The sequence below is a fragment of the Ambystoma mexicanum genome, chromosome 5q (genome assembly GCF_040938575.1).
Source record: "Ambystoma mexicanum isolate Mex_15411 chromosome 5q, UKY_AmexF1_1, whole genome shotgun sequence".
NCBI lineage: Eukaryota > Metazoa > Chordata > Amphibia > Caudata > Ambystomatidae > Ambystoma > Ambystoma mexicanum.
Window position 1 is genome coordinate 94450771 of NC_090933.1, and position 19900 is coordinate 94470670.

Here is a 19900-nt window from a genome sequence, read left to right on the forward strand (position 1 = left end):
GTTATCTCCTGGCTACTCAACAAGAACTAACCGTACCCCCCCTCAGACATGTACCTTCACTTGTTCCCTTACTCACTAACAACTTCACCCTGCCTGGACTCTATGCATCTATTGTATTTCATGTCTTATCATGTACCATTCTGTATGATCTGTAGCATGTGTCTCATGTAATACTATGTATGATCTGTAACATGTAACCATATTCTTACCCACCAGCGCCCAGATACCCCTGGGTCAGGCGCGCTGTACAAGTAAAATAAACAAACAAACAAACCTTCAACCAAAGTCTCTCTCCCAATCACAGTCTCTTGTTGCAGAGGGCCTGATGTAACAAACAAACACCAAAGTTCCTTTCTTATCAGGATTCTCACAATCACAGGTTCGCAATTGGACTCCCTCGTTCGGGCTCAGACCCTTTCAGCACAATGTTCACAATTGGTCTCCCTCGTTCGGGCAAAAATTGAAGACTTTCGATTGTGCAATGGGTTTTGCTTAAACCGTCACAGAACCACTTTGATTCATTCCATTTCTCATTCTTTCTGTTTTAATTTCACTTCTGCTACTTCTTGGTTGAATACTTCACAGAGACCTTCGATTGAGCACACCCACGGTGCCGGACCACTCTGTCACGAATATTGGCTTTCCTTGCATCTTTCATCACATGCGTTACCAATCTCTATCTTTTTGATCTTTATACAATATTGCCACTTTCAACTTTGACTTTAACACAGACCGGTCTTGCACCGATCTCCCCAACTCACCGGTTGTGTTCACCTTTCTTTGATTTTGTGGCCAAGGACGGTACCACGTTGGCTGCTGTTTCTCCCTGACTCTGTCAGCCATGCAGGAGGGTCCTGGGTATCTGTGACACACAAAGCAGGATTCTGCAGTCTGGTTTCCTGGCCTCACGCTTTTTAATCTGAAAGTTTCTAGAAAGTAACGGCTTTCCACCGGAAAGGTCAAAGGTATCACCCTCCTTGCGAACCCTTCTTGGTTTGCCGTCTTTCTTCACACGTTCAGCTGCCGTCTCAAAACTGCTGTTCCTTCGTGTGCTTTGCCTCGCTCGGTGTGTGTTCTCATGCTCACCCTTTTATATGTGTGAGGAAGCTTAATGGAAGTCAGGTGTGAATGGTTACCAGTAATTGCCTGACTTTGCCTGACCATAGTATTGGGACATGTCAGGTACACTGCTCGGGTGTGAGTCGGTTTTCTTCCAGAGCGGGCTGTCTGTGTGAAAGTGTTTGTGCAGGGAAAGGGGGTGAGGGGTAGAGTTTCCATATATCCTACCGGGTAGGATGGGGTAAAGGTGTTGCAGGGAGAGGGATACCGCGTCTCGCCATCAGGTGTCCCACTCCCACTTCCTGAAGACCCCCCACCGGGGTGATCCTCCTGCACTGGTCCACCCCCAGGGTCTGGTTCCAAGGGCGATGGCTGTGCCCTGGCCACCTGAGAGAGAGACCCCTGGGGAAAAGGGGCTGAGACACCTTCTGGCTTACGCCACTCTGCATCAGTGAGTTTACTCCAGTTTACTCCACTCTCCCTCCCACTTCAGCCTCACCTTTGCCGCAGTGTTGTCCTTTTGCCTTCTTTCAGCGTATAAATCTCTGAAATGTTCCTACCACCGTCCATCAATTGCATTAGCGCCGCATTGAAACCATGTACCCAGGGCTTTGCAGCGAAATCCTCCGACAGTGTCATGATCCCAGCCATCAGTCAAGCGAAATCTAAAAAATTAAGACGAACACTCGGATGCGTCTTCCGGAATTCCTGAAATGTGACAGCCCTGTCCCCACAATAGAAATCAATGTAACCTTGGGGAGGCGGGCACAACCTGAATTTAAATACAGTCATTAATTTCACCATACATTATTTGGAGCGGGTGGCAAACACTCCCCCAATCAGTGGAAAAATGCACATAAATACCTTAGATTGTGGGGGTAAAAAACCCACCGTGCCATCTCATCCTTTGCAGAGCTATGGTCTACTGCTATTTAATCATACACTTCAAAATTATGTTTATCAAAAGATGTGTCCTTTTTCACACTTTAAGTTTTTCAAAACATATCTTAAATGTCCTTTATTAAGAGACGAGATGGAAGAATGTCCAATGCATTTCGGACTGAGACTAGTCCTTTTTCATGGACTCCATCTATCTCTTTAAAAAGAAACTCCAAAAGATCAATGGAAGCTGTTGTTCCCATTCTTGTTCCACAAAACAGACTCTGGTTTGTGAGTAATCGTTGCAGCGTTGCTGCTTACAGCTGTAAAGCTAAAGTTAAATGTTACCTTTTTTTGTAAGAACACATCAAGTGCGTTTTTGTGGACAGGAATGGGATGGGGGAACTTCGCCCAGAAATCAGCAGTTTTACCAAAGGCTGTGACTGCCCACTCAACTTTGTGCTGGTAGACCGACTCCCAGTCCACACTCACCCAAATACCAAGATACTTGAATCCACCACTCAGGATCCTTCTGCAGATGCCCAGGCTCATCAACCCCGGTATGGTGTAGCACAATTTCTGATGAAAAAATCAAGTCTCATACCCAAAAAATAGCTTTGATGCCATCAGAGACTATAGCAAATGCACATCACCTGGCCTCCTTAATTGTACCTGTGTGTGTACCGAAGTTACCTAAGTGACGGTTGATACCAGCCCCATTGGACTTGAAGTAATACTAGTTCGACCAATAAAAAACAGAGGAAAGACTCCACTAATAGAAGTTGAAAAGAGTCAACCTGAAATTATACAAACTTTAAAGAAGAAGAGAACCTACCAACTCTGCTCTAGTAAGGTGACTAGAATGAATTACTATCAACTTTGCTCTAGTTAGGTTACTAGAATTAATTTCAAGATTCACAGGGGAATCATATAAATAAAACACCTTAATTCAAAATCAAACAGAAATACAGGTGAGCTATCATTCATTAACTGTTTTTATTAACATACAATGTCCAATAAAAACAAGTATAAAAATATATATATGCTATCACAATACAAGGAAATTAGTCGCCGTAAAGTAATTTGTGCTACCAAAAGAGTGACTTGTGCAATAATCTTTAAACAAGTACTATATTGATCTCAACAAGATGTTAAAAGTAAAAGCTAATATTCAGAAATATATTCCATCCAACATACAGGATCTAAATTTTGGGACACGGCTTGATTTTCATGTCGTGTCAGTCTGTAAGAGGCTTATGCAATATCAAACGCTATTATTATATAGCTCTCAAAAACTTTGAATGCATAGGTAATGTGTCTGTTCTAAAAAATACAGCACGAAAAAGCTGACATGTTACGCTCTTCCATGTGCTTTTGCAGCGTCTGGGGACCACTAACGGTGGTGATGGTGCGCGGTACAAAAATCTTTAACATTAACATTGAAAATGGTAGCTTCTTCAGGGGATAAATCTTCTTTAGCGGTAGGATAGCTTTCCTTAAAAACTTTCTCTGGGGTCGTGAGTGTTCTCAATAATACTTAACATAAAAGGAGTCTTAGTTTCTGGTGTGGTTAGTCACCTAGAACATAGTACAGAAACAGCTATAATTAGCGCTGTTCTATATAATTAATATATTCGAAAAAATATCATGGCTTAACAAAAATGTATAAATAATTTAAGTTATGCTTACCACTGAAAACTTGTTAAGTAGACAACAACCTGTGAAAATTAACCATAGTGCCACTAGTGTGGAGAAACTTAAGTGCATACTAGAAAAAAACACATTTTCTTTTTAAAAAAACAGTAATCTCCAATGAGCTCATTAGATATCATTAACTTCAGTTACGATCAGAGGACTCCAATTCTTAAAACTCATCACTGAATATAAATAGATGTGTTGTGTGGTTGACAAATATATACCCTTTCAGATGTATTTCTGTAATAAAAAATAAATTAAAAAACGCCAGAATAGAAAGGGGTACAACAACATCAAGATTAGAGCCTTGTTAATGTTAATTAGGAAAGTGCATGGACACAGTTCAAATTTTGTCCATGAAATTAAAAATAAAAATAACGTCACCTTATACTTACCTACTTACTGAATACTGTGAGAAACCTGAAAGTGTCTCACCCGCTAGTCAACGCAGATCTGTCATCCAGGTGGCCAGGACACAGCCATCGCTATTGGATCTAGTTCCTGGGGGTGAACCAGTGTGGGAGGATCACCTAGATGAGGTTTTTTTGGGGAGTGGAAGTGGGACACCGAAGGGTGAGACACAGTATCCCCTTCCCTGTAACACCTTTTCCCCATCCTACCAGGGAGGATACCTCGAAGCTCAACCCCCCTTTTCCGACACAAACACTTTATCACGGACAGTTAATTGTTAGCGACAACGGACTAACACCAGAGCCGTATACCTGACATGTCCCAACACAAGGGTCAAGCAGAGTCAGGCAATTACTGATAATTAGACACACCTGACTTCCAACACACTTCCCCACACGGATAAAAGGCGGAGCATGAAAGCACACTCTGAGCGAGGCAAAATGCATGAGGAAGCAGCAATTTCGAGATGGCAGTTTAAAGTGAGGAGAAAGGCGGTGAGACCAGAAAGGGCTGCAAGGAAGGTACTACCCTTGACATTTTCGGAGAAGGACAGCGACTTCCAAGAGGCCTTGAGGAAAAGAAACATAAGACTGGGAATTACAGATGAACAACAGTGCAGTGTGTGTAGAGAGTACACAGGGTCCTCTCGCATAGATAGCCAAGGCGGAGGGAAGCGTTTGCCGCTGTGGTACTGTACTTAGCTCTGACAACAAAGCGCCAGTGAATTCAGCACAGCCGGTGAGTTGGAGAGACTGATAGCAGACCGGACTGCGTTACGCTCAAAGATGCAAGCAGCAACATTATATGAGAAAAGATGACTCGTATGTGATTGAAATTCATGAAACCGCAATAGGTACCAGATACAGAGTGGTCCGGCACCACATGGGTGCTCATTCAAAGGTCTCTGTTTGGTATACCGAACAATCACACATTGGACCCCCCATGTGGAACACAATGGCACTAAAATCATTCTCTAGGAAAAACGCCCTCAGCCTACTAATTATCTATTTCTTCTGCCCACTGTCGACGTCCGTTTTCTTCCTGCGGTCATTTTTGTTTCTCTTGACCCATCCAGGAGCAATATTGGACTACAGCCATACAGTCAAGGATACGAATATCTGCAACAGTCTGTACATGATACAACTATACTACTACCAGTCAGTCATCAGGTATCATTTCTATAATGCTTTTCACACACCGACTTAGCAGTTAGGATCCCTCCCTGCAACTGGGATGACGCTGGGTTATGGGTCTGCAGCAGCTCCTCCCTCATTTCTCCATTTTTCTTCTGTTCCCCACTCAGAACCACTGTGTGGCTGATCACTACTGTTCGGTTTCCTGTTACCCTTACGGGACCCGCACACGGATCTACCTTGCACAGCATTATGCCCCTTAGTGATCGAGAATCGAGTTCTTGGAATACTGAGCACCGGCAAGTAAGACACCGGCACAGTGTTTTGAGAACTACTCCATAACCATTAGGCTTAGAATTTAATGGCAACCCCTTCTTTATAAAACCACTCACTGGAGTCTCCTGTATTGCCCACAGGGTTGCCCCCTTGGAGCCCTGATGAAGACGGACACAACTCATTGCAACTTCCGCCGAAACGTGAAGTAAACTGGGAATATCTGATCAAGTCGGTTCCCAGTCCCCACAGAATCTGTTTAGTCAGTCTCTGCCACGTTGGCAAAGATATCTTTTTTCTCCTCTTGACCCTGTAACATTTATTGTTATTTTCCTCTAAAAAATACTCATTGCCTAAAGGTTAAGCATACCCTAGTTAAGGAATTCTTTGAAAAGGCGAGTTCTTAGCCACTCCATTGTTTATTGCCTTTGGATTTATTACAAACCATTTATGTACTCACACAAGCTTGTTTATTACTTGTACCAATGAAATAACAACTGATACTTGTCTGCATATCAGTTGTACAGCTTCTCTACATATAATCTTTTTATTTGTTCATATTTTGTTTGCTGTATACATGTTTAATGATGTTATTGTCAACTATTAATTTTTACATGTATGTTGTATCTTTCAACACCTGTTTATTTATTTACTACATGTTTCAGATGGTTAGAAAATAAATAATTGTTTTTTTATCAGTTACATGTTCTCAACACAGTGAGTGACTAGTATTTTCAGAACCTATCCTTTGGATCTTCCACCTCAGGAGACCAAACTTCTATAAAATGTGTGAGCGACAGGCTTAAAACTCTGCATCTGTCTGCCTAAATAACTGCTTTTTCCGCATAGCACTTATTACCAGCAAGGGTACAAACATTTGTTTACTTACTCTGTTTGGTATCCAACTGAGCATGTGAAAATTATTGAACTGTGAAATCGAAGTGGTCCTGCAGCGGGTTAAGCTAAATCCTGTGCACATTAGAAAGTCTTCTATAGCCTACAAACAGAAATTGGTCTGAGCCAGCTGAGGGAGACTCATTGTAAAAAAGGGGACTGAGCCCAGAAGAGGTGTATCCGGGGTGAACCTTGAATCAGCCAAGAAGATATTGTTGTGGCAAATGTGAACCCGACTGAGGGATGCCTGCAAACTAAAATTGGTCTGAGCCCGGCTAATTGTATGAAAAAGGATCTGAGCCCGGCTGAGGGGGATCCAGGGTGAAGAGTAAATTGCCCGACTTTTTTACTCACCGGAAGAGGGAGTACGTGGACAGGAGACCAGGAGTGTGGGATTGGAGAGAGTTGCTTGAAGAGCTTGGGTTGGAGCCTCCACCCGAGCCTCCTCTCTGTGAGGGAAGATAAATCTTTTTTATGATATGACCCCTTGCTGGAGGTTGTACCAGACAAGGGGACCGATCACACAAAAGAGCGGGGAGAACACACCGCCACAGACCCAGCTGCAATGAAAGGACAAGAGGTGAGTATTCGTGAAGACAAAACAAACCCCTTTTCCTAGTCCTTCTCTAACGATTTGGAATACCTGAGCAGACTCCCTTAATTCAGTGATATAGAGTGGAAAGACCTAAGAACAAAAAGGAGATTAACTATAGTCTAGGCAAATAAGAAATATGAGGTGTGAAAGTTATAGGAGCTAGATTTTACCAGTGGATTTGTAAGTGGAGCAGTTGATAGCAGTACTGAACACAACGTCAGGTATAAAATAACAAAAGGGAATGGTTAGTAGGGATGATATACCCGGACAGCACAAGGGTCGCACTGGTTTCGGGATAGTGCACCAGCAGCAGAGCATTCTCGTATGCACTAGTCAATTCCAAATCACAAAAATGGCAGTGAAGGCAAAAGTCCGAACAATAGCCAAAATGTCATACCAAAGTCACTGGGAGAGGAGTTTTGGGTCAGATTCAGCTGCCAGGAAGGCAATAGGGGTTAAGGAAACAGAATTAGCAAGAAAAGTACAGATAAGGTAGTACTTGATTAAAGAGGCAAATTGGTACACAGGCGGGCGTTGAAGTTCAAAACATTACCATAGGAGTCCATGAAAGCAGGCAGAGTTCCGATGCACAGGCGGGCGGCAGAAATGACAAAAAACGCTTTCTAAAGAAGTCTGTGATAGCAGGCAGAGTTCCGGTGGCCAGGCGGGTGGCAGAATGACCAGAAACGTTATCCTTTAGAAGTCTGTGAAACAAAGGTAGGTCGGTACACAGCAGGTGAGGAAGTTTGTAGAATGCAGCAAACGAAGACGTAACTTCTAATATGCCAGCTATAACTCTAAACAGATGCAGAGTCTCAGAAGCACGACACTGCTTTAAACAACAAAGGGGCAGGACCGCAGGAGACCGAGGCTCCAACTGGGATACTCAAACTACAGATGTGACTCAGGTTTTCTGGGAAATGTAGTTTGAAGCAGCTAGTTTCCACGGGAGCTTCCATTGAGTGAAAAATGGAGCATGAGAGTGTCGCAGCCCTTTTCTTAATGCTACAACCTTTCTGAGTTTCGTTTTATGTGTTAATAATGGCTTCCCATCAGCCCTACATGCATGGGAGGCCAAGGTGGCTTGATGTGGGGGCCGACGCGGGCGGCATGGCAAACGCCGAAGTGTAACAGCATCCACCCCCAAAGGCGGCGTCAACCCCCTCAAAGCATGGAAGTGGCGCAAAAGCGCCGGGGACCGTAGGTTGCTCAAGGGCTCCCAGGACCTATCTTCAGAACCATAACCCTTCCATTCGACAAGATAGTAAGAGCGACCCCTGCAGAGTTGGAAGTCCAGAATATACACCACCTCGTATTCCATTTCACCATCCACACGGACGGGGGGGGACGAGCAGGCAGACGGATGGAGGGCGGGCAAGGCTTCAGGAGACAAACATGAAACACTGGATGTTCCTTCCAAGAGGCGGGCACAGAAAGGCGCACAGCCACAGAATGCACAATTTTTGTGATGGAAAAAGGGCCCACAAACTTCGGCAACAAGAAGCGTTTGCCAGGTATGTGCAAATTGCGGGTTGACAGCCAAACTTTCATGCCCACTTTGTAGATAGGTGCCAGAGTCCTATGACGATCAGAGTACTTCTTGGCCCTCTCTTGGTCACGAATGAGGTGACTTCGGACTGCCTTACGGACGGATCCCAGTTCTCTAACACAATCCTCAGCGGCCGGGTTGTCAATAGGAAGTGCCGGGTCCAGAGGCAGAGACCGAAGATGGTAACCGTACAGAGCGTAGAAAGGAGACACCGTTGAGGACGTATGCAAGGAATTGTATGCTAATTCAGCGGGCGCGAGAACCGTCACACACGAAGTCTGGAAGCGCAGGCAGAGACAGCGAAGGAACTGCTCCAAAGTAGCATTGGGTCTTTCGGTCTGCCCATCAGTTTGAGGATGGTAAGCAGAACTAAAATGGTCATCAATACGAAGGGACGCTGTCAAAGCTTTCCAGAAATGAGAGGTACATTGGGGGCCACAGTCCGAGACCAGAATATATGGTAGACCAGAAAACCGGAACACATTAGTGAGAAAGAGGGAAGCCAGAATGGGAGCCGAAGGCACACCCGAAAATGGGATGAACAACGCCATCTTGGTAAAGTAGTCTATGACCACCCAGATAGTATTATATCCATTCACAGGAGGCAAGTCCACAATAAAATCCATGGATATCATGTACCAAGGCTTGTGAGGCACAGGAAGAGGCTGCAATAGACCCACAGGTTTAGACCAAGCGATCTTGCACTGGGCACAAATGGAACAGGATGCCACATAGTCAATTACGTCTCCAGATATAGTAGGCCACCAAGCCCAGCAGCGCAATGCTTCCAGCGTCTTTTGTTAACCCGGATGGGCCACCATCAACGAGTCGTGAGACCAAGCAAGGGCACGAAGACGTGCCGTCCTGGGAAGTACGAAAAACGGCCTTGGATGAACGGCAAACCTTGTACGATATCGAGGTTAAGTGACGCACATTCCTCTACATGTGAAGAAACCCAGGCCGAAATCACTGTACGAAGTGAGGGCTGAAGAGTGCAAGCACAGACTACGCTTTTAGGTAGTAAGAGAGGGCGGCCACTTGTGAAAATGCAAGGACTGGTAGAGTGGCGTGACAGAGCGTCCGCACATGTATTGAAACGGGCTGGTCGGTATGTAATAGTAAAATGAAACTGGGGAGAAAAAAAGATCCCAACGGGCCCGCCGAGCCGCAAGGCATTTCATGGGTTTGAATGCGAGGAGGCTCCGATGATCTGAATAAACTGTAAACGGATGCCGGGAACCCAGGAGGTGGTGTCGCCATTCCGAAAAGGCCTCCTTAATGGCTAGCAATTCTTGTTCTGTAATAGGATAATTGCGCTCATACAGAGTTAGTTTTCTCGAAAAATATGGAACAGGGTGTATTTCACCTGAGTTGGGACACCTTTGTGACAACACTGCTCCAATAGAAGAGCCTGAAGCATTGGCCTCCATTAGAAAAGGAAGCAGAGGATTAGGATGCTGCAATACCGGGGCGGTTGAAAATGCGGCCTTCAGTGTCTCAAAAGCTAGCTGAGCCTCTGGGTTCCATACATAGGGTTTTTTCAAGCTGGTCAATGCCGTTAGAGTGTTAGAGGGGCAGAGATTTCTGAGAAAGAATGGATGAAGCGCCTGTAAAAGTTTGAGAACCCTAGAAAAGACTGTAGGGCCTTAGTTGAGGCAGGCACGGGCCATTCCAGTATAGCTTTGACCTTAGAACAACTCATTCGGATACCTTGACTGGTAAGATCATAACCCAGGAACTCCACCTGATTAGAATTAAAAATGCACTTCTCTGCTTTAACATATAGATGATTTTCTCTTAATCTCTGCAGAACTATACGTACATGTGCAATATGTTCTTCTTTAGTGGAGGAGTATATCAATATATCGACTAGATAAACTATGACGAACTGGTCCAAGCAGTCATGAAATATGTCATTCATGAATGCCTGGAACGTAGTTGGGGCATTACAGAGGCCGAACGGCATTACGAGGTATTTGTATATTCCGTACCGGGTTTTGAAGGCGGTTTTCCATTCGTCACCTTTTCTAATCCGGACAAGGTTATAAGCACCTCTAAGGTCAAGCTTGGTGAAAATCATAGAAGAACCAAGTTGGTCCAAAAGTACCGAGATCAGTAGAAGGGGGTACTGGTTCTTTACTGTAATAGCATTTAAAGCCTGGTAATCGATACACTGGCGGAGATCCCCCTCCTTCTTCGGAACAAAGAAGAGGGGGGACGCCACCGGGGACCTTGATGGTCTAATGAATCCTGTGGCCAGGGGCTTATCTATATACTCTTTTCGCACTTTGTCTTCTGGTAAGGTAAGAGAATAGACCCTGCCGGATGGTATCTTAGCCCCTGGTAAGAGGTCTACGGGGCAGTCGTAGGGCCTATGAGGCGGTAGCAGATCGGCTTCCCCCTTATTGAACACATCTCGAAAAGAAAGGTATTCAGTAGGGATGTCGGTTTCACTGACGTGAGAGATGGCTCCAATTACTGACATTGAGGCCACCAAAGCCTGGCAAGAAGACCCCAGCACACACTGGTGTCTTGGAAACACTTATCATTACATTCAGAAGACGGGAAATGTACGATTTTCTTTGCCCAGTCAATGGCAGGATTGTGGTGTTGCAACCACGGAATACCCAAAATGACCTCAAACTGTGGAGCCTTGATCAGATCGAAAGAGATAGTCTCTGTGTGCCCGTCCTTTGTTTGTATCCGAACGAGGGATGTGCTTTGTGTGACCAGGCCAGAAATCAGAGAGGTGGCGTCTACTGCATGGACTGCCTCGGGTTGCGCCTGTGTCAGCACAGATATGTTGTTGCTGGTGGCATAATCATAGTCCATATAGTTTCCGGTGCCTCCTGAATCTATTACACCAAAGGAAGAAAACGAAGTGTCAGGAGCGGTGGTAAATATCACCGGCAAACTAAGAGGAGCAGAAGCAGCACCTTGCGAGTCCAAAGAAAGCACCCCTGGCGTAGGGGCTCAGTCTATCGCCGGGTTCTGGCGTTTCCCACCTTCTTGACAGGTTTCTTAGGGCAATCCTTCAACCGGTGTTCGGCTGACCCACAGTACATACAAAGGTTATGTGATCTCCGGTACTCACGTTGTGCTGGGGCCAAGGGACCTTGAATTGCCCCAACCTGCATGGTTTCTGGAGTAGAAGTGGAGGGGCTAACAGAGTCTAATGAGGAAGGTACGGGAATCAGCGTTTTGCGTTCCCCTTTTCTCTCTGCCCTCCTAGCGTCTATCTGCAACACCAGGTCCAATAATTCACCAAATGTGGTAGGAACCACAGGGACTGTGGCTAATATGTCTTTCAGTTCTTCTGATAGTCCCTTATAGAACACGGCTGATTTTTTCTCTTCGGGCCAATCTGTCTCGGCAGCTAACTGATTGAATCTCGTCAGATACGTGAACAGAGAAGAGGTGCCTTGACGTAAGTTCAAAACCTCCAAATCAGTAGCTTGAGATTTATAACGGGTATGTGGGATGTTTCAACCCACGGGTCCTGCAACATTACTGTGCATTACTGGCAGCAGAAACATCAGAAATGTCCACTGGAAAGCGTACTGCATGCTCAAAATCACCGAAAACTGTGCAGTAAAAATCAGAAAAAATAGGCTGCCATCCACTTTTGCCTATCTCAGTGAACACAGGAGACCACTGCCAAACCCCACCATTGGGCTACCCACAAAGTAGCCTGAAATCACTTGAAAAAGCAATGCTGATTGCCAAAAAGAAACACAGAGCTGTTTGGAAATCTGTTTTCTTGATTGTCAAAAATGTGCAAAAATCATGGCTCACAAACCACCTAAAAGATCCAACCTCCTTGTTGGGTGTTCCACGTTATTCCTCTGCAAGAATCGACATAACTACAATGTCAGCAAGAATCATAGGTTATCAGAACAAAATCCAATTTAAAGATATTTGATGAAAAGAAAGCAGTCAAAAATGGGTGTAGTACCGTCACTCGCCGCTGTCAGGTGCTGGGGATCTCTAATTCTGATAGGAGAACTGGTGTTTCAGAAGTTAAATATGCCAAAGAAGAGATTTCCATCAAAATGCCATATAAGAGTGCCACACATTGATTTTCATGTTCAGAAAGGACTGGAAGTAAAGATGGGTTTGCTTATTTTAAATTTATAAATGTATTTTTTCACAAGGAACTATGTTACAATTGACCAGAAGGTAACCTGATTCAGTTAAAACTTCCAAGAGGCCTTCTTCCCCTGAGAAGCTCACACATTGTTCCTTCCCACCAAAAGGAGAGCATTTCACATTGGCATGTTAATCAGAAGGGGATGAGATTTCCTCTGCTGCCCTGAGCAAGAAACAATGGGTTCCATGAACTGAATAGAAAATGCTAATTTGGGTGTGAATGACCACAACTGCTCTGGCAGGAAGGCAAGCCATGTGACCCTCTGACTCAGCCCAGCTCTGGAGGCGGGCCAGACTGAAAATGTGGATTGAAGTGGAAGTAAATATGTTTTAGAAAAACGCTTATAGCAAAGTGTACTGAACTGACAAAAATATGAAACTTAGAGATTTTTAAAATGAAAAATTTGCTCACAGTTCTAGACTAAGCTGGAATCTGGGCGACATTCTGAGACTGAACCCCGGAATTTATTCATATCCTAGTCAGTGTGATTATGTTAGAAACATGAAAAATTACAGAAATGTGCCCGGATGGGATGTGCACGCATGTATAAAAATTGGTGCAGAACTAACATTGGGAAACCCACCAAAAGCGTGAAAAAGTTGTCATTTAGGAACCAGAGCTCATAGGAAAATGGGATTTGGACAAGAATATACCTTAGGCAATCTGTCATGTAATTATGTATCATGAACAACTTGTGTATCTTGGAAATATGTTTTTGGGGAAAAATTGATTTCCTATGTAAAAGCAAAGGGGAGGGATTTCTTTTGGATCATAAACACAGTGTCACTGACTCATGATGACACACTGCTCCTTTCTCAAATCAGGAGAGGGGAAATTCTCTGACCTATCAGAACCTTAGAGGGTTGGGCATAGATAATCAGCCTCTCCACCCCCTTTGGAAATGGATAAATAGGGACTGCTAAGGACAGATAAGACACACTTTCCACTCATCAACTGATTTCTTGGCGACACACCCTGCAGGAAGATCCCGGCTCCAGACGAAGATCCAGACATAGACTCTAGAACCAGACTCTAGAACTTTGAAGCAGGAAGGCCCAATCCAAATTGAACTCTTTTCAGCTGGCCTTCAGAATCTTTTGCAACCTGATTCTAACGCCTAAACTTTCAAGGGGCACCACAAACTCCAACAGCCTGGCTGAGCTGTTTTGCTGTTCTAGCTAAGAACCCTGTGCTAGAACCCAAGATCCAGATCCGTCCAGCACAGCTGTAACCAACCCGTCAGACCCAGTCCAAGAGGCCGCGCAGACCAGAGGGCCTTGCTGAGAGCAGAACCCAGTGCCTGAGACCTGTCCGGTGGCGAGAGAATCCCAGCCAAACCTTTGACCAGATCTGTGCCGGGCCCATTCCATTCTAAAGACATAGGAGTGAGTATTTAGTATAGAACTGTCCATAGTCATCTCTTAGTTTAAAGTAATCCTATTCATTCCATTTCAACCTATCCAGAACTGCAATATAGAATCTTGTGTCCATCCTGAATTCTCCTCATTATAGTCTGTGATAATTGTAGCATTAATCATCTGTGCGCTGATATTTCTGAAGAAAGTCAAGTGTCCTGGCGTACAACAATCAGAGTGGAAGGCGCCCTGTTCTGATGGTTGTCCCGTTGGGTATCTTGCACTTTCATAGCCCCTTAGTATAAGTCCATATTGGTTCTGAATCTTTAAAGCACAATCTTTCATTTTGAAATCTTGACTCTGCTTTTGAAAAATCTACCTTCACAAAAACCTTGGTAACTTTTGAACGAAATTTAAATGTAATTTTGAAGTTAAGATCCCCAGCTTTCAAACGCACCCAAAACAACATCCCAATTCCGTATAGTTTTTCCGTAATTGTGTTTTCCCGCACACGGAAAAGTTGCTGCAAATTGCAATTTGGCCCAATTTCACTTAATGTAAAATAGCCATTTCTTGATTTCAACTTCTGAATTTCGTTTTTCCATCTGCTAATCATTATACAATCATTGCTAGTGTTGACCTGAACCAATCCAAAGCCATTCTCACTAGTTTTGAATTCAATTTAGCGAATTAAAATCATTTTTAGTATTTTTCCCATTCTATTTAACCACATTTAAAAGCAATTGACCTGGTTTTAAAATCATACCTGTTCTCTCTAAGATTGCTGGGGAAATCAGGATTGAACTGCATTATTGACTGTTATTCCTGAAACCTGTGTGCCCTCAGTCCATCTCTTCACATTGCATACTGGGGGGAGTGAGTAATAACAGGGGGAAAGAGTGATCACATTGTCTTTGATTGAAGTCATATCAAGTTTTATTTCTGTGTTGCATTCCTTCCTAATTGATTAAAGAGATTGTTGATATTGTAATATTACCCACTGCTGATCATTGTTCATATTCATAAGTGTGATATTCAGATATTATTCATATTCATAAAAGTGTAATCTATATATTGTTCAATTCTTCAAATAAATCTTTTAATTTGCAAAACAAACCTACTTCTTGGCTCAGTGAGACCAGGGGGAATTCAAAGAGATGGGCGTTATATAAGGGTACATCATCCAGAATTAAAAGAACTTTGACATAAAAATATATAAATAAGGGTTTCCATTGGGCATCCCATACTAGGCATTGACTTAGTTGGAGTGCTGGATTGAAATCACTTACAGGTATCAAAGACCCTGTTCATGGTTGTAATGAGTGCATCACAGTCATAGAGAACATAACTATTAGACTCAAGTAGAGGGTTGGCCCAAGCTGCCGCTGTTCCTCCAAGATGGGAAAGGACAAAGGCTGCTTTTGTTGTAGAATTCGGGAAAGCCGTAGGGCAGCACAGGAAGTGCAATTTGCAATTTGCACTGATTTATGAACGTGCAGTACTGTTTAGGGTCTCCAGTGAAGCGCTCATGGGGGGCCAATGGGAACTGCGTGGCCATAAGGACCGGAGCTGCAGTGAAGCCTGATGTAGAGGATGTTGTAGCACCAGAGCCTGAAGCAGTGGCTGCAGACATGTCGATTCCTAGAGTTTGGGGAGTCTGAAAACTCCGTAAGGTGTCAATCCTATGATGGATAGCTGCATGTGCCGTAGTCATATCGGCGCGGAGTTCGGACACCAAACGACCCAAATCGTTCAATGGATCCGCTTCTTTCTTGGCTTCTGTTTTTGTTACTCACCGGAAGAGGGAGTACGCGTGGACAGGAGACCAGGAGTGTGGGATTGGAGAGAGTTGCTTGAAAAGCTCGGGTTGGAGCCTCCACTCGAGCGTCCTCTCTGTGAGGGAAGATAACTCTTTTTTTATATGACCCCTTGCTGGAGGTTGTACCAGACAAGGGGACCGATCACACAAAAAAGCGGAAAGAACACACCGCCACAGACCCAGCTGCAAAGAAAGGACAAGAGTTGAGTATTCGTGAAGACAAAACAAACCCCTTTTCCTAGTCCTTCTCTAACGATTTGGAATACCTGAGCAGACTCCCTTAATTCAGTGATATAGAGTGGAAAGACCTAAGAACAAAAAGGAGATTAACTATAGTCTAGGCAAACAAGAAATATGAGGTGTGAAAGTTATAGGAGCTAGATCTTACCAGTGGATTTGTAAGTGGAGCAGTTGATAGCAGTACTGAACACAACGTCAGGTATAAAATAACAAAAGGGAATGGTTAGTAGGGATGCTATACCCGGACGGCACAAGGGTCGCACTGGTTTTGGGATGGTGCACCAGCACCAGAGCGTCCTCGTGTGCACTAGTCAATTCCAAATCACAAAAATGGCGGTGAAGGCAAAAGTCCAAACAATAGCCAAAACGTCATAGCAAAGTCACTGGGAGAGGAGTTTTGGATCAGACTCAGCTGCCAGGAAGGCAATAGGGGTTAAGGAAGCACAATTAGCAAGAAAAGTAAAGATAAGGTAGTACTTGAGTAAAGAGGCAAATTGGTACACATGCCGGCGTTGAAGTTCAAAACATTACAATAGGAGTTTGTGAAAGTAGGTAAGGTTCCGATGCACAGGCGGGCGGCAGAAATGACAAAAAACGCTTTCTAAAGAAGTCCGTGAAGGCAGGCCAAGTTCTGATGCACACCCGGGTGGCAGAAATGACCAAAAACGCTTTCTAAAGAAGTCCATGAAAGCAGGCAGAGTTCCGATGCACAGGCGGGCGGCAGAATGACCAGAAACGTTATCCTAGAGAAGTCCGTGAAACAAAGGTAGGTCGGTACACAGCAGGTGAGGAAGTTTGTAGAATGCAGCAAACGAAGACGTAACTTCTAATATGCCGGCTATAACTCTAAACAGAAGCAGAGTTTCAGAAGCACGACACTGCTTTAAACAACAAAGGGGCAGGACCGCAGGAAACCGAGGCTCCAACTGGGATACTCAAACTACAGATGTGACTCAGGTTTTCTGGAAATGTAGTTTGAAGCAGCTAGTTTCCACGGCAGCTTCCATTGAGTGAAAGATGGAGCATGAGAGTGTTGCAGCCCTTTTCGTAATGCTACAACCTTTCAGAGTTTTGTTTTATGTGTTAATAAGGGCTTCCCATCAGCCCTACATGCATGGGAGGCCAAGGTGGCTTGATGTGGGTGCCGACGCGGGCGGCATGGCAAACGCTGAAGTGTAACAGACTATTTGGAAAGGAACTTTTTTCATTGTTTTTGGTACATCTCTGAATCAAGTGAATTTGAACTTAAGAGACTTGAGCACAGAAGGCCCTGATGTTGCTAAAAGGAACTTCGTCCTCATGCCAAAGAAGCCCAAGAGTGTGCTATGCTCGAGTGAACCACCTTGTCTCATGCTAAAACCGTGGGGAAGGGAGGCCAACAGCCTGAAAATCCAGACTTATCATTTTTTGTACACTCCTGAACATTACCCCACACTATTTGTAACTTAGCGGTAAGGATTGGCAATAGTTTTTTTTAGTATAGGCCCTTTTTATTTGATGAGACTCCACTAGGACTGTATTTTTATTAATTGATGGTCGTAGCTTGCTCCCATCTTAGACTTAGTTTTAGATAGACGTTTTTCACACCCTTGATAAAGTTCAATAAACACTCTTGAACTGTGGTCACTTGTGTCAGTCTTACTTTAATACCATGCCTTCCTTACAATACTACTGAGCAGTAGTCTCAGGTCAGTATGATATCTGTAGGGCGAGGTGGAATACAGCGTCAGGCGTCGTAGTGTACACCATGCTTCTGTTGTGCTAGAAGTAATGAAACACAAACAACAAAAGGAGCTGATCATCATCTGACTAAATATAAATAGTAGTTTCGATATAAAAAATATATTTATTACGAGTTTCTAAACTACTCATGTTCAAATGCCGACTTTAGTGTTTCTTACTTGTATGGGAGCTATAAATGGCTCGTAGTGTTCCTTCTCGTTCACCGCATCTATTCACAGAGAAACTTGTCACAAACCAATGTTACCATACATAGTGAACTGAGTAACATTGGTCTAATATTAGGGGAATAGGACATTATTGGCGTACTATAGTTGAAATACTAGCGCTTGTTTATCTATAAATGTAATTACTATACTATGTTTCGTATTCTGATAACCAATTGCTACTCTTGAAAAATTAAAGAGATTACTTAAATGTCTTCCAGATGAATGAATCTAGCATAATCTCAGAAACTCAATTGCCTAGTATGTTCATATAAGAACAGATTCAATCTATTGTTGCTATCATACAGAAATTGCACACTAGCGGATATTGGTGCACTATATAGATCATATTGGAGATGTTAATTACGCTGGCGGCCATCTTAAGGTGACCTTCCAGACTTACAGGGTAATTCATAGAATTTCGCAGAAAAGTGTCGCAAGCGGCTGGCGCAGAGTGTCCGCGTGCGATTGTCTGCGCCAGGCACGTGCGCTAAAACCGATTTCCGCGCACAGCGTATTCATGGATTTTAGGCTCCCAAACCAGCCGTGACGCAGAGAATCGCAGCGACCCTGCAGCAGCGCCAGTAACGCCCCCAAGAACGCCCTCGCGCAAGGAAAAGCCATCCAAATCGCTAAATCATCGCAAAGGGCTGCGCTAACCCTGGACCAGTTCACCGGGCTGGCAAACAGCAAACGCCAAGCGGGGAACGCGTATTGCAGGGGTGCGCGGGAAGTTCCACACGCGATAGTCCCAGTGCGAGCAGGGTACGTGTATTTCAGGGGTGCGCGGGAAGTTACACACGCGATTGGCCCAGTGCGAGCAGGGTACGTGTATTTCAGGGGTGCGCGGGAAGTAACACACGCGATTGGGCCAGTGCGAGCAAGGCAGTGTATTACAGGGGTGCGCGGGAAGTTCCACACGCGATTTCAGCAGGGTACGTGTATTACAGGGGTGCGCGGGAAGTTCCACACGCGATTGGCCCAGTGCGAGCAGGGTACGTGTATTTCAGGGGTGCGCGGGAAGTTACACACGCGATTTCAGCAGGGTACGTGTATTTCAGGGGTGCGCGGGAAGTTACACACGCGATTGGGCCAGTGCGAGCAGGGTACGTGTATTTCAGGGGTGCGCGGGAAGTAACACACGCGATTGGGCCAGTGCGAGCAAGGCATTTGTATTACAGGGGTGCGCGGGAAGTTCCACACGCGATTTCAGCAGGGTACGTGTATTTTAGGGGTGCGCGGGAAGTTCCACACGCGATTGCCCCAGTGCGAGCAGGGTACGTGTATTTCAGGGGTGCGCGGGAAGTTACACAGGCGATTGGGCCAGTGCGAGCAAGGCATGTGTATTACAGGGGTGCGCGGGAAGTTCCACACGCGAGAGTCCCAGTGCGAGCAGGGTACGTGTATTTCAGGGGTGCGCGGGAAGTCCCACACGCCATTTCAGCAGGGTACGTGTATTTCAGGGGTTCTGGGGAGTACCACACGTGAATTGGCCGTGTGGGCCCTCCCAGGTGTACGCTCCACAACCTCCACGGACCCTGCAGGCAGCCCACACCACGGGGGACTACCCTGCACCCATGCTCATGTCCCGCAGGCAGCCCATCCACCATGGGCATGCCCCTCAGCCAACCCACATGTCACCTTGCACTACTGATCAACAATGCATGTCTACCACCACCCCCACCCCCCTGCCACCATGGGCAGACTACACCAGGCCCCCACTCATGTCTCCCACCACCCCCACCCCCCAGGGTCACCCTCCACCAGGCCCCCACTCATGTCTCCCACCACCCCCACCCCCCTGCCACCATGGGCATCCTCCACCAGGCCCCCACTCATGTCTCCCACCACCCCCACCCCCCTGCCACCATGGGCAGACTACACCAGGCCCCCACTCATGTC